At 39.5% G+C, this 12508-nt stretch overlaps 1 protein-coding gene across 1 annotated transcript in view; it reads right to left on the bottom strand.

Annotated features, from left to right (window-relative positions):
• RAP1B (RAP1B, member of RAS oncogene family) overlaps positions 1 to 12020 on the bottom strand; it is a 39710-nt gene extending 27690 nt beyond the window's left edge. Inside the window, exon 1 of the mRNA XM_033117533.1 lies at positions 11838 to 12020. The gene's annotated coding sequence lies outside the window, so the exon portion shown is untranslated. The remainder of the gene's footprint in view (positions 1 to 11837) is intronic.
• Between the last annotated feature and the right edge of the window lie 488 nt (positions 12021 to 12508).

The raw sequence follows: 12508 nt of genomic DNA, 5'->3' as shown, positions 1-12508 counted from the left end.
TTCATAAATGGAAGAACGCCACAAACATTTCTTTTAATGTAAATACTCAGATATTACAACATACCATCTTTCACAAAGATGGGAGAACATTTTTAAAAACATAATTTTATAGTCTGTTTCAACATAAGGCTAAATTCAGAAATAAACAGAATTAGTGTGTTCCATGAGAGAAGGAACGAATGCTTATAAAATTTTTAAATTTAATTTTAGTTAACCTAACCAGGATTAAATGACGAAGCTTAATATGACTGCCCCCAAATACCTTTGAAACCATAAAAAAATCACAATGATTTTAGAACTGTGAGTTCATCATTTGCATGACCACATTACATTCTAAATAAAATTTCAAGACCAGGACATTCCTGATGGAAAATTCCCTAGTAAACCTGCCAAAAGTTCAGAGGAGAAAAATTAACCAATTAACAAAAAACAGTTGAAGCAGTGGTACTTCCCATAATTTTAATATCTCAATCTAAGCAGCCGTTTAGCTCCTTAATGCCCTCACTGGCTTGTGCAACTAATTGTTTTATTAAGTTGTTTTGGACTTTTTGACTGTTTTAACATTTCCTCCTTTTATACTCTACCCTCCAGTTTATTCTAAGATGCCCTTGGTATTCAGTAAAATAAAGACCCCTCAGAAAAATAAAAAATGTGCCATATTTTGGAGGCCATAAAGAATACTTACATTTTGGCTCTCCCACACATTACTCCATTTACACAATAATTGTTTTGCAAGTAAGCACCTTTTTAAAAAAAGTGGCTTTGAAACATGCCGGTCTTTGCAATTCTATGAGATATCCAAAAAAACAGTATGAAAAAAACAGCACATACACGTTTGTGTCCTTGGACATTAATATATACTAAATGGATGGGAAACGGCAATGAGAACTGAAGTCTGAGTATGAATTAGGCTGCTAGAATAAGCAGAGTATATGAGAAAAACATTGAAAAGTGGGCAGCATTTCTTAGAAACAATTCTGAGTTCCAAAGTAGCATCTTCAGATAGTTATTTCTTTTCTTGTCAATACCAAGTGATTCCATCAAAAATTTAAAAACAATATTCCTATTCTAATCTTATATTGTACTCTCACCTCACAATTAAATGTACTATATAATTCTTAAAACCTTATCAACTGGGAGAAAAACTGCATGATATCTTATAAGGCTTTAAGATCTATCAAGAAGAAATTGTCGCTAAAATATGAGCTCTCAATCATTAAACTTTTTTTTAACACTTGCTATTCTTCAGGTACCAGTATACAGAGATGAATGCAAACATTTCACTGGACTGGAACAGAAACGAGGTGGTTCTCCCATACCCTTAAGACTCATTACCCGCAGCAGGGCATTCCACCCAGGGCATTTCACCGTCAGTGCTAACAAGAATTCTTTGGTAGAGACTGTTTCTAAACTAATTGCTTTAAAGTAACATTTTCAAGCCCTGGTGTCCTTCCCAAAGACAGAAAGTCATGGTTTCAGACCTCACAGAAATTCTGAAATCCTAAAATCTCTGAAATCTGCAAGTTTCTCAACTAATTTGGTGGCAAAACCTGACCTGATGTGAAATTTTTACACAGCGAAACTTCACCTATACACTCATGTGTGGCTATTTTTTTACACAGCGAAACTTCACCTATACACTCATGTGTGGCTATTTTTTTACATAGCGAAACTTCACCTATACACTCATGTGTGGCTATTTATAGTTTTTATTTATCCTATTTAATGTGACTATTCATGTTTCACTTTAGAAATATTAAGTCTTGATTACTTGTACTAAAATTCAAAACAAATCTTTCCCCCAAATTCTAAATTCCAAAATCCCTGGCACGAAGGGTTGAAGGCAAGGGGTTGTGAACCTATAATCTATTTCACAAACATCTACTACAAGAAAACACTCCTTTGAACATACTTTGCACTTTCTAATTTCTGTATTGCTGTCTACCTGGATTCACTTAGTCTAAAACTTACAAACCACTTTAATACCATGCACAAATTCCCACCTCATTTTTAATGTCTTCCTAGACTACCAGAGCCTAATAGTTTTTACTTCTCCCTCTGACTCTACAAGCACTCATCGGCACCACTCATTTGGGTATTATTTTGAACAGCTATTCACATTACACATTGATTAACTTTTCATGTCTGTGTTAAGAACCTTTTGTGCATAATTACTCCATTTAATCCTAGTAACACACGTAACTTAAAACAATTAACTTTCGATAAACATGAAGTCAGATGAATGAGTCCTCAAGAGACAGATGCCCTAACCAACGAGGAATTAAGGTTGAAAACTGACATAACACTTTAATGAAGAGAGGATGCTCCTTTATACAAGCTGATCAGGAAAAACTGTACATACGACATCTGAGCTGACTGACATCTAATGTTGAGACTGAGGCAGAACTGCAGACAGCTGGGGAAAGATCATGACAGGCAGAAAGCAGCTGTGTGCACGAAAACTCAAAAGGTGATAAAGGGCTTGTTGGGTCAAGATCAGAAAGAAGTCCAGTATTGTGTCAATTATATTTTAATTAAGGGAAAAAAAAAAGTCCAGTACAGCTAAAGTTTAGTGAAAGGAGCTAAACATATGAAATAGTAAGCCAGAAATGAAATCTGGTTTTTATTTTAAGCCACTGAAGAGAAAATTGGGACTGGAGGGTGTTACGTGATCTGATTTACATTTTTAAAAGATGACTTTGTCTTCTGGGTGGAGGCTGAGGTAGAGGAAGGACGACAAGAAGGGAAACAAGCTAGGAAGCTCCTGCAGGAGTCCAGAAAAGAGATGACTGGCTCAAACAAGGGCAGTAACACAGAAACCTAAGATTTTAGAGCTCAAAAAGAACATCATAGACGTTCGGTCTAACTTTTTCTACACGAAGTTCTAAGAGAGGAGTTAACTTGTTCAAGGTTCCAAGGCTAGTACCAGACAGAGAACTGAAGCCCAGGGCACCCAGGTCAGTTATTACCACAAAACAAATCATACTATTTAAGACAAGAGGTAGAATCAAAGGTCTAGCAATGCCTCAAAACTAGCACCTGATTTTTCGATGTATCCCTCATGCTCAAAGGAATCAGCTAACACTTAAGAGTAAAATGAACTACGCGTCGGCTGTAAGTCCAGAGGAAAGTGCAGTAAGGGCTTGCTGGGGAGTAAAAACAGCCACAGTCCTCTCAGCTCAGTGCTGCAACTTTTAGTGAGGAAACGCCTACTTGACCACCACCACGAGCTCTCGTAGGTAGTAATGCCAATTTATCCTCCACACGGGGAGGACAAGCTCTATCACTAAAGCATCACAAGTGCTTTTTGAAGGGGGTTCATCATCTGCTCAAACCAGAACTCGAAAGTGAACAGCGGTCACAGTGGCCTGGCTCATTAGAAAGAACCTTACTCCCCATCCTCACTCCTTCCTGCTCCACTTCCTGCTCTTCCACCTCTTCATTACCTATTAACACCATCACCACTACTGTCATGTGAACAATAGAAAAATGTTATGAATGCCGTTCTGTCTTTAAAAGCTTGCAAATTCTGTCTTCTCTTTGTTGAAGGATGATGAAGTAAGGTGACAGGGCTGTCGGAAAAAAAAAAAAAGCTTAAGTATAAAAAAACCTAAAATGGGGGGTGGCCGGATGGCTCAGTTGGTTGGAACGCGAACTCTGAACAACCGGGTCGTCAGTTCGATTCCCACACAGGCCAGTGAGCTGCGCCCTCCACAACTAGATTGAAGACAATGAGCTGCCACTGAGCTGCCGGAGGGGCGGCTGGATGGCTCAGTTGGGTAGAGTGTGAGCTCTGAACAACACGGTTGCTGGTTCAATTCCCGCATGGGATGGTGGGCTGCGCCCCCACAACTAAAGATTGAAAATGGCGACTGGACCTGGAGCTGAGCTGCGCCCTCCACAACTAGACTGAAAACAGCAACTAGACTTGGAGCTGATGGGCCCTGGAGAAACCCACTGTTCCCCAATATTCCCCCATAAAAAGTTAAAAACAAAACAAAAACCTAAAATAGACAACCCTTTCCCCCCCTTAAACTATCAACTAAAACCACATAAGCAACAGCCAGGGGCAACCTTGGGACTAATTTGGGTGTCCTGGACATAAAACATCTCAGTATGTTCCTAATTCAGAAGGGCCAGAACAGCTGACCAGTTAATTACTTAATATATAGAGAACTAAAGCTTCTTATTAAATTTCCTCCCTGACTGTGGCATTAGCTCCACTAGGCAGGAGTTCCATGATGCCTCATCCCTGACGCTACCCTGAAGTTAGAATTTTTACACTTCGTTCCTGTCTAACCTACTCCACATCCCTGTCTCTTCCTCTGGAGTCAACCCTGTTCTTTCACACAGTGGTGCTCAGACTCAATACCCTCTTTCTTCACAGAACACACCAATTTTTATGATCTCTACGGAAGTAAATGACACAAATTTCCAAGGAACTGAGTACAGTATAAATTATAATTTATCTTTTTTATTTTTCATAATCTGAAACTTATTACTACTTCAACTGAATGCAGGTTAGCTTAAAAACCCTTAAAAATTTGGAGCTGTCCTATGACATGAGGTTTAGAAAAACAGTTGTTTAACAAGGATTGCTACAATTGTTCTTGAACAAACATGAAAAAGGAACAGCTTTCTCTGGGAAGGTAAGAACGTTGCCAAGTAACATTTATTTTGGAAAAGTATTTACTTAAGGGAGACAACACACCAAATTCTCAGGTCAAGGAGACATTATTAAACTTGATATGGGGAAAAAAAAGTCTATAGCTTCACTATAGGAAAGCTACCACATACCCTAAAATTGTGAAAGTCAACTATTAAAAAATCTGCTCTTTTAAGGTTATGCCAAAACTTGGACACACATGTAATCTATCTATAGATGAATATCAGGTGTACAAAAGTATTAAAACCAAAAATAGGCTGAAAAAATAACAATTACTGTGATTAAAAGTTGAATGGACTACTCAAAGACTGCAAAGAAATTAAACCTAAAATGATTCTATATTAATAAGATTTCAAGATAAAGCACCTGAAAACAATGCCTCACAAAAGCGATGTTAAACAGAGCAAAGCATGGAAAAATGAATAATACAAAGAAGAGAAAAAGTGACTGATAACCAGATAGACAGCAGGAATATTTTCGATAGCCTTTTTTTAATAAATGTGGATATTCTCCTTTAATACTACACCAAAACTCGACAATTGGTTGCAGTATACTGGAATAAAAAACCTTGTCAAAATGATCTCTGTTAACATTAAGATCCATTGGTCTAGCTAGAATATGGGAAGGATTTCTTACCAAGCATGATTTTGTAATATCACGCATTAGTCACTTGGAAAATACTGGTGCAGAGTTGTGCAGATCTTCAAATACTGACACATTTTATCACATACTATTAAAAAAACCCACAATAAACATTTTCATGAACATCACCATATCATCAGAAAAATCTTGTAAATATTGGGAAGCTGTCAAGAGCACAGTGGCTGATACAAGTATTTCCAAAATTCTAATTTTCACTTGAAAACTAGAACTTTATCATTGACCATAAAACACCGTCATTTTTTTTCTTACAGCAACAGGCTCACTTTGTTTTTCAGAAAAATGTTAGCCTAATACCCAAGTCAAATAACCATACCTTACCAAATAAAAATGGTGTTCATGAAAATAGTGGCTAGTCCAATTTGCAACTCAAATAATCACACAAAATGCTTTCCCTAGATACAACCATGACTTTAGTATGGCAGCAAAAAGTGTCTAAAGCATAATTCCCATGTGTCACAGTATATTAAAATGATGTGTACAAGAGTTGAGATTTGATGGAAAAAACATTTACTTGTTCGAGTGCATTTAGGTGGAAATTTTTTTTTTTTTAAACTTGTGAGTGCATGGCAGTAAATATAATGACTACTAATACAGTATGGCGCTCTGACCTGATTCGTTCTGAGGTACCAGAAGTTTTACCCACCACTGCTTTTGTACCACTGGTACAAATGTCAACACAGTGAAAAAGGCAAAGGACATTATCAGTATTCTGTAGAAATAATTTTGTACTTGCAGACTCTCTGAAAATGTCTAGGTAATCTCCAGGATCCCTTGGATCATACTTTGAAACCCACTGAGCTAGACAATTTATATGTTAAGCTGTTCACATTCACAGTGATTCTTTCTTCGTCTTCATTCATACCTTAAGGGAAATCTTAAAAATCAAATAATCACATCAACCTCCACTGGGAATAGCAATGCTACAGGAAAATAAAAGCTTTGTAACAAACAAGAACTAATACTACATTAGTATATTCTTTTATAAGCATTTATGTATAATACTCCATTTAATCCTAGACAACTTGAAGTAGTATATGGTCATCTTCCCCACTGAGGAAGCAAGGAGGTAAGAAAGATTCAGAAAGGGAAGTACAAATTTTGCCTAAAAATTCATTGTACTGGTAGGATTAGAAGGGATATTAATTTCTTCCTTTATACTTTTCTGTATTCTAAACACTTTAACAAGAAAATCAGAAAGACAAACATATATGAAAACTCAACCAGTCTTACCAATACAAATTCAGTGCAATATCCCAGTTCAAGATATTGCAAGAGCAGGAGAAAATAACAGATACACACGTTCACACTGCTCATCCCTATCCTTCTTTATTACCTGTACAGTACAGAATTCAAGATTCCTGAGAAATTCCTGAGTTTTGCTATTGTTACCAAGGAGCTTAACAATAACTTATGATCTCAGAAGCAGCAGATAAAACTATGTAGGCATAACGAACTAATAGTAATACTCTCACTGGAACCTTAAAACACAAGGTAACAATTGGCTGTAATATGAATACCACTTTGACACCTAAAAACTATTAAATGAAAATAACATATTTATAGTCTGTATTAATACCCTCAGTTCCATTAACTAAGAACTTTTACAAAGTCACCCTATTTTTTTTTTTTAATAAAGTGACTTGAAAAACATACTCTAATGAGAAGGATAAATTTTAGAAGATAATTAGAATTTTATTTCATGTAACAGTTTCCATTTCCTCTCCAGAAGCTTTTGCCAAAAACTGCTATTAAATGGACAAAACAGATTTTCTTTCATCTTTTTTCCCTTCCCACAAGACAAAGAAAAAGAAAGCAACAGACAGTGGTAATCCACCAATGTGGCAATCAGTTCATAGTATATATTCAAAATAAAGTTACTTAGCGAAATACTAAGTTTTAAACATAGGAAAAAAAATTATTTTATTAAAAGTATGTATTTACTGAAATAAATTTCAAACCAACTACTGAGAAACTCAGCAACAGCTCTGTGATGTAGTCAAAGTGATGACTCTAAGAATCAACAATTTAAAGTGATCAAAATTATTTGTAACTGCTTCTAACAGATGCTCTCTTCCTTTAACATCTTTATTCAGTCTACTGGTACAACAGTTAAAAAAAAATTAATCCCCTGTGGAGAAGATTACCCAGCAAGTTGTCTCATGAGAGAAGAATTCGGTTTAAATTTACAGGGTCTCACTGACATAGTGTGCGCACACGCACACGCACACGCGTGTAGAAGCATAACCCCAAAATTATAATACTGCATAACTACAAGAGTAAGCTTAAGGATTCAGCTCAATGTAAAATTCAAAATCAGAACATTAGATACTTGCTCTTTGTGGTTAGAGTAAGATTCTTAATTTAAAAGTAACATTTCTAGTACTTGAGCACCTTATATGCCAGCAAACAGTTTTAAGCATAGTAATACTCAAGAATATTGTTCTGTATAATAAAAACCAGATGGAAATTCTGCAATTCATGTTGCAAACACTTTTTCTTTCGATTAAGTGATTTAAATATTATTGTGAAACCTGGTACAGTCCCCTCAATTTTCCTATTTTTCTTTTCTAAGTTTCAAGGTTCCTTGGAAACAGTTTCAAATTTTTTGATCTTCCACTGATACAAAGCAAAAATTCTTTCTGAATCACTACTGAAATAATAATCAATTGCTGTGTACCGTGAATTTGACTAACAGTAATAAACATACCAGTGTTAGGATGTATGGAAAAATGCTATTTCTTTTTGTTAGTGGTACATTTAAAAAAGAGATTTAAATTTTTTAAAGGCAGCACAAAAGTTCCTCATAACCTTTCTTCTTTAAAATAGAAACTCTATGACTAAAGGTATTGATCTTAGAATCCAGTGCTCAACTAGGTTCAAACAAAGTACAACAGATTATCTAGCAAGCCAGTCTTTACTACAAATGGATAAATTCATTGTATGTAGCTACTGCTTCCATTGTGTTCATAAGGTTTCCACAGAACTGATAAACTAAAAGACTTAAATCCTCAAAATGTAATTAATACCTTTCAATACTACTGCAAAATATCTAAGAACACTGAAAAACATGAGGCTTTCAGCACAAGGGTGCCATGGTACAGTACTCCTGATTGGTGGAAAACTTGTCCAATGTTACAATGAATCATTACATCAGCCAAAATGTCTGTTTCTTAATTTTTTCTAAAAGAAATTCAATTGGAAAAGGTTAACAGTAAAAATATCAGCCTAATCTCTAAGACCATGGAGTCCTCAAAAATGATAGTAGGGGGAAAAATACCAAGGCATGTATTTAGCCACAACCTTATATGGTCTTACAAAGTTTAAGAAAGATCTATCTTTTCAAGTTTTCCTAGACCGAACATGTAGACATCATTGCCATCATGGAAACAACAGCTTTCTAATATTTAGTTCATAAATACTAAATGACTCCTGGTGCCAGTCAAATCTAGAGACTACAAATCAATACCCACCTTCTTTATCCACACACACACACACACACAGGAACACATAAAACATTATTTTAAGTCTTTAGGAAAATGATCCATGCGTATCAGGAAGAAGTTGGTATTCAATAATAAAATTGCCTATTTAAATTACATTCTGGGGGGAAAAAATGACAGATTTATAAAATCAGCCAAATTCTCTTTGTATCAGATCTAATTCCACTGATTACCCTTCTTTAACAAATATTCATCAAGTGCCTACAATTAAAGTCAAAACTGAACATGAGCAGTTTCTCAACCAAATCTTAAACTTTAATTTTATTTTTTTTAAGGAGGGTGCAGCGCACAGTGGCCCACTGGGGATGGAATCTGGGGATGGAACCAGCAACCTTGTTATTAGCACTATGGGCTAACCGACTGAGCTGACTGGCCACCCCCTGACTTTATAACAACATGTATAATTAGTTACCATGTTATCAACCTCTGCATAACAGGCCTTCTACCAAAATACATTGGAAATTACACTTGGTAATATCCTTATGTATGTGGATCAATTCTCTATCACACTTGACTAGGCCCTCCTTACATGGTGGGTGGCTTCTTACCATGGGTGCTCATCTTCCCTTTATACAGCTAAGAGAAAATATTGAAATTCTATAGTAAAGGATTGTTTTGAAGATAAAATGGAAATCAATTAGTAAAGTTAGATTCCAAAGCCAATGTGGAAATGTTTCTTTTTGAAGGGATACAAAGTTCTCTTCAAATATCCTCTCTTTAAATGTTCATTACAGTTAATCCCTAAATCTAAATGCTAAACACTATACACACAGGCAAGTTTCTAGGAACTAAGAATACAGTGGAGAATGAAACAAAGTTCCTACCCTCATGGTGCTTCCACTTAACTGGGATTGTCTATGTGCAAGGTACCATGCCAGTGCTTTGGGGCATACAAAGAACACATCCTGTCTTTAGAGTTCACAATTTAGTGGAATAGATACATAACAAAGATACATATAAAGACAACAGAAGATAGGAAGTGATATGTGTCATAGACAGGAAGAGCGATGACTTTCATGGGGTAGGGGGAAGGCAAAAGACACGAAGAGTATTCATTTTCTTGCCCTACACCACATTTTAAAATTATGCCAATTTATTACTGGGCTCCTCAGTTGTATCCTGGTACCTGGCACCTTAAAAACCAAACTGCCAAAAAACAAAAAAAACAAAAACCAAACTGCCTATATGTATTTCAAAGATTTACTTTGGGGATTCCTCAGATAAGACAGCCTCACAATTTATTGTGAATGCCAAACAAGGAAATGCAAGTAAAAACACTGTGTAGTGCAGAGATGGGCTCAAATAAAATTATCACTGAGGGCTCTGTGTCTTAACTTTATTTAATTTCCTGAGTATCAATCTCCTCTCCTAACACCTGGGAATAAAGTACCTAAACTTCCAGTTCCACTAAGGTATCCACCTTTTTTTCCTGGTATGATGGGAATATCAGCCTCTGTAAAATGTAACTCACTATAAAAATGTCATCTTTCTTCCTCTAGGGACCCTATTATAGGATAGTCCTAAAAGTCAGCAGGATTACTAATTAGTTATCTTTTCTAGGCCTCAGTTTCCTCCTCATAAAATGAGAGGGTGGGACTGGATGATCTAAATAAATTAGTCCTTTATGGGCCTTAAAAAAGTCCCATGACTCCATTATGACTCAAATACTACTTAAGAGTCAGCTTTTGGGAGTGATACGAACTAGAAGTTAAATGAACGTCTTCCTTTTTTATAAGTTACTTCTTGCTAAGATAAGGTTTTGTTGAGCAAGTCCAAACAGCATTCTAATTACAAAAAAAGAGAGTTAATGAATTTACAAGTTAGAAGCTTTAAGTTACCAGCACTCGATATATATTACATGCTATTATCAAACAAAAATCCAATTAGACTGAAATAATTTTAAAATATTAAAAATCACAATCTTCATGTAGTGTCAACTTTCTACCCCGTGAAAAACGTGACTTCCCGTTACTGTAATCCAAAACTGCTGATGTTCATACGAAACAGGAGTAGCAGGGCAAAAATGGTTTTCTAAACTAATAAAGAGGATTGGGGGGGGGGGGAGCAGGCGAAGGGAAAGCAAATCTGCTTAAACCTGCAAGGATGATCTTTTCTCCAAAAGCCCTCAGTTTTTTCAGAAGAAAAATCGGATGCTCCGGTTCACTGGAGGTAGGTTTAAATAAAATTCATGGCGCTGACAGTCAGTTTTAGGATTGGACAGAATCGAGATGGCGAAAAAGAGAAGAGTACAAACTTCCTGGGTTTTCTCTCCTTCTGTAAAAGATTTCCTCTTGCTGACGAAGGGGAAAGGCCCCTTTAACAGTTTTTCCCTACGCAGTGGTTGCTGCCAGACTAGGTGGGGCTCCCTCCGCGGCCGTCCTCCTGCCACTTCCCTCAACAAATGGAGCAAACCAGCCCCGTTTCAGGCAAACTTTTTCCTTGTCAGGCTCGAGCCTGCAGGGCGCCGGGGAGTGGTTTCCCCCGAACGCCACTCGCCCAGGCTCGGGGCTGGGGGAAGCTGGGTCTTTGCAAAAGACAACTTTCTGGTTTCCGTTCTAACTTCCACCCACACCAGGAAGAGAACCGAGGCGGCCAGCGAGGGGGCTCCGGGACGGGGGACTACAGGCAAGGAGAGAGGTTAAGGCGGCCGCGGGCAGAAAGGAGTGGTGCTGGGGGGGGTCCTCGGGCTCTCACTTCCTCCGCCATATTTCAGACATTTGACCCCTTCCGCAAAGCGCGCTGTTTCCCCGCGGCGGCGGCGGCGGCGGCGGCAGCAGCTCGCCCCCGCCGGCCCGGGAGGCAGCGCGCTCGCCGGCCCGGCGCCGGTCCCTCGCACCACCTGCCGCGCTCCGAGACCGCCGCCGCCGGGGCCCCTGACCGCCGCGCGCGCCCCGCCCGGCCCGCGCCGCACCCCACCCGCTCCTCTGAGCCGGCGCCGGGCCCCCGCCCCGCGCGGCCGCGGCCGCTGCCGCCGCTCCCTTCATCGGCCACGCACGCACTCTGCGAACCTCTCACGCTGTCACCGAGTCCCCGCAGCCAGCGTCGCCCCGCGCCTCGCGCTTCCTCCGGGTCGCTGGTCCCGGCGCCACGGCGGTCCTGCCGCTGCCGCCGCCGCCGCCTCTCCGGCTGGTTTACACGCCTGACTCTGGGCGAGGTTTGGCGGTGTCGCCTTGACGTCAGGCGTTCAGCCTCGCTCTCGCTTCCGCCCGCGGGCGGGGTGCGCGGGTACGAGGCCCGGGAAGGGGCGGGGCCGCGGGGCGGAGCGAGGGGAGCCGAGGGGCGGGGCCTTCCGCGCCTTCGCGGCGGCGGCCGGACACGCGCGGTACCCTTCACGGTGTTTCCTCCGCGGTGTTTCTCTCCGGCCCCCACCGCCCCTTCAAACTGGCCTCGGCCCTCTGGCTCCGGGAGGATCCGCGTGTTGGCTTCCCGGACGTCAGCGGGTTACACTATTGTGAAGGGCTTAGAAACCCTCCGAAACTCAAAAGGTGTCTTTAAGGCAAACTGGAATTCAGTCACTAACGCCACCAAACAGTTGGTGACTGCGTATTCCTTTGTGCTGGGGAAAGTGGCTGGAGAAGTAACCCAGCGCGCAGTGTCCACACCTAGAGCCTCGTGAAGGTTTTTTTCTTGAATTGACAAGTATTTCATCCTCTGGTGTGTTAACCCGGGTGAACTCTTT

This window comes from Rhinolophus ferrumequinum, chromosome 10 (genome assembly GCF_004115265.2).
Source record: "Rhinolophus ferrumequinum isolate MPI-CBG mRhiFer1 chromosome 10, mRhiFer1_v1.p, whole genome shotgun sequence".
In the NCBI taxonomy this organism is placed as follows: domain Eukaryota; kingdom Metazoa; phylum Chordata; class Mammalia; order Chiroptera; family Rhinolophidae; genus Rhinolophus; species Rhinolophus ferrumequinum.
This window is presented reverse-complemented; position numbering and strand designations above follow the sequence as displayed.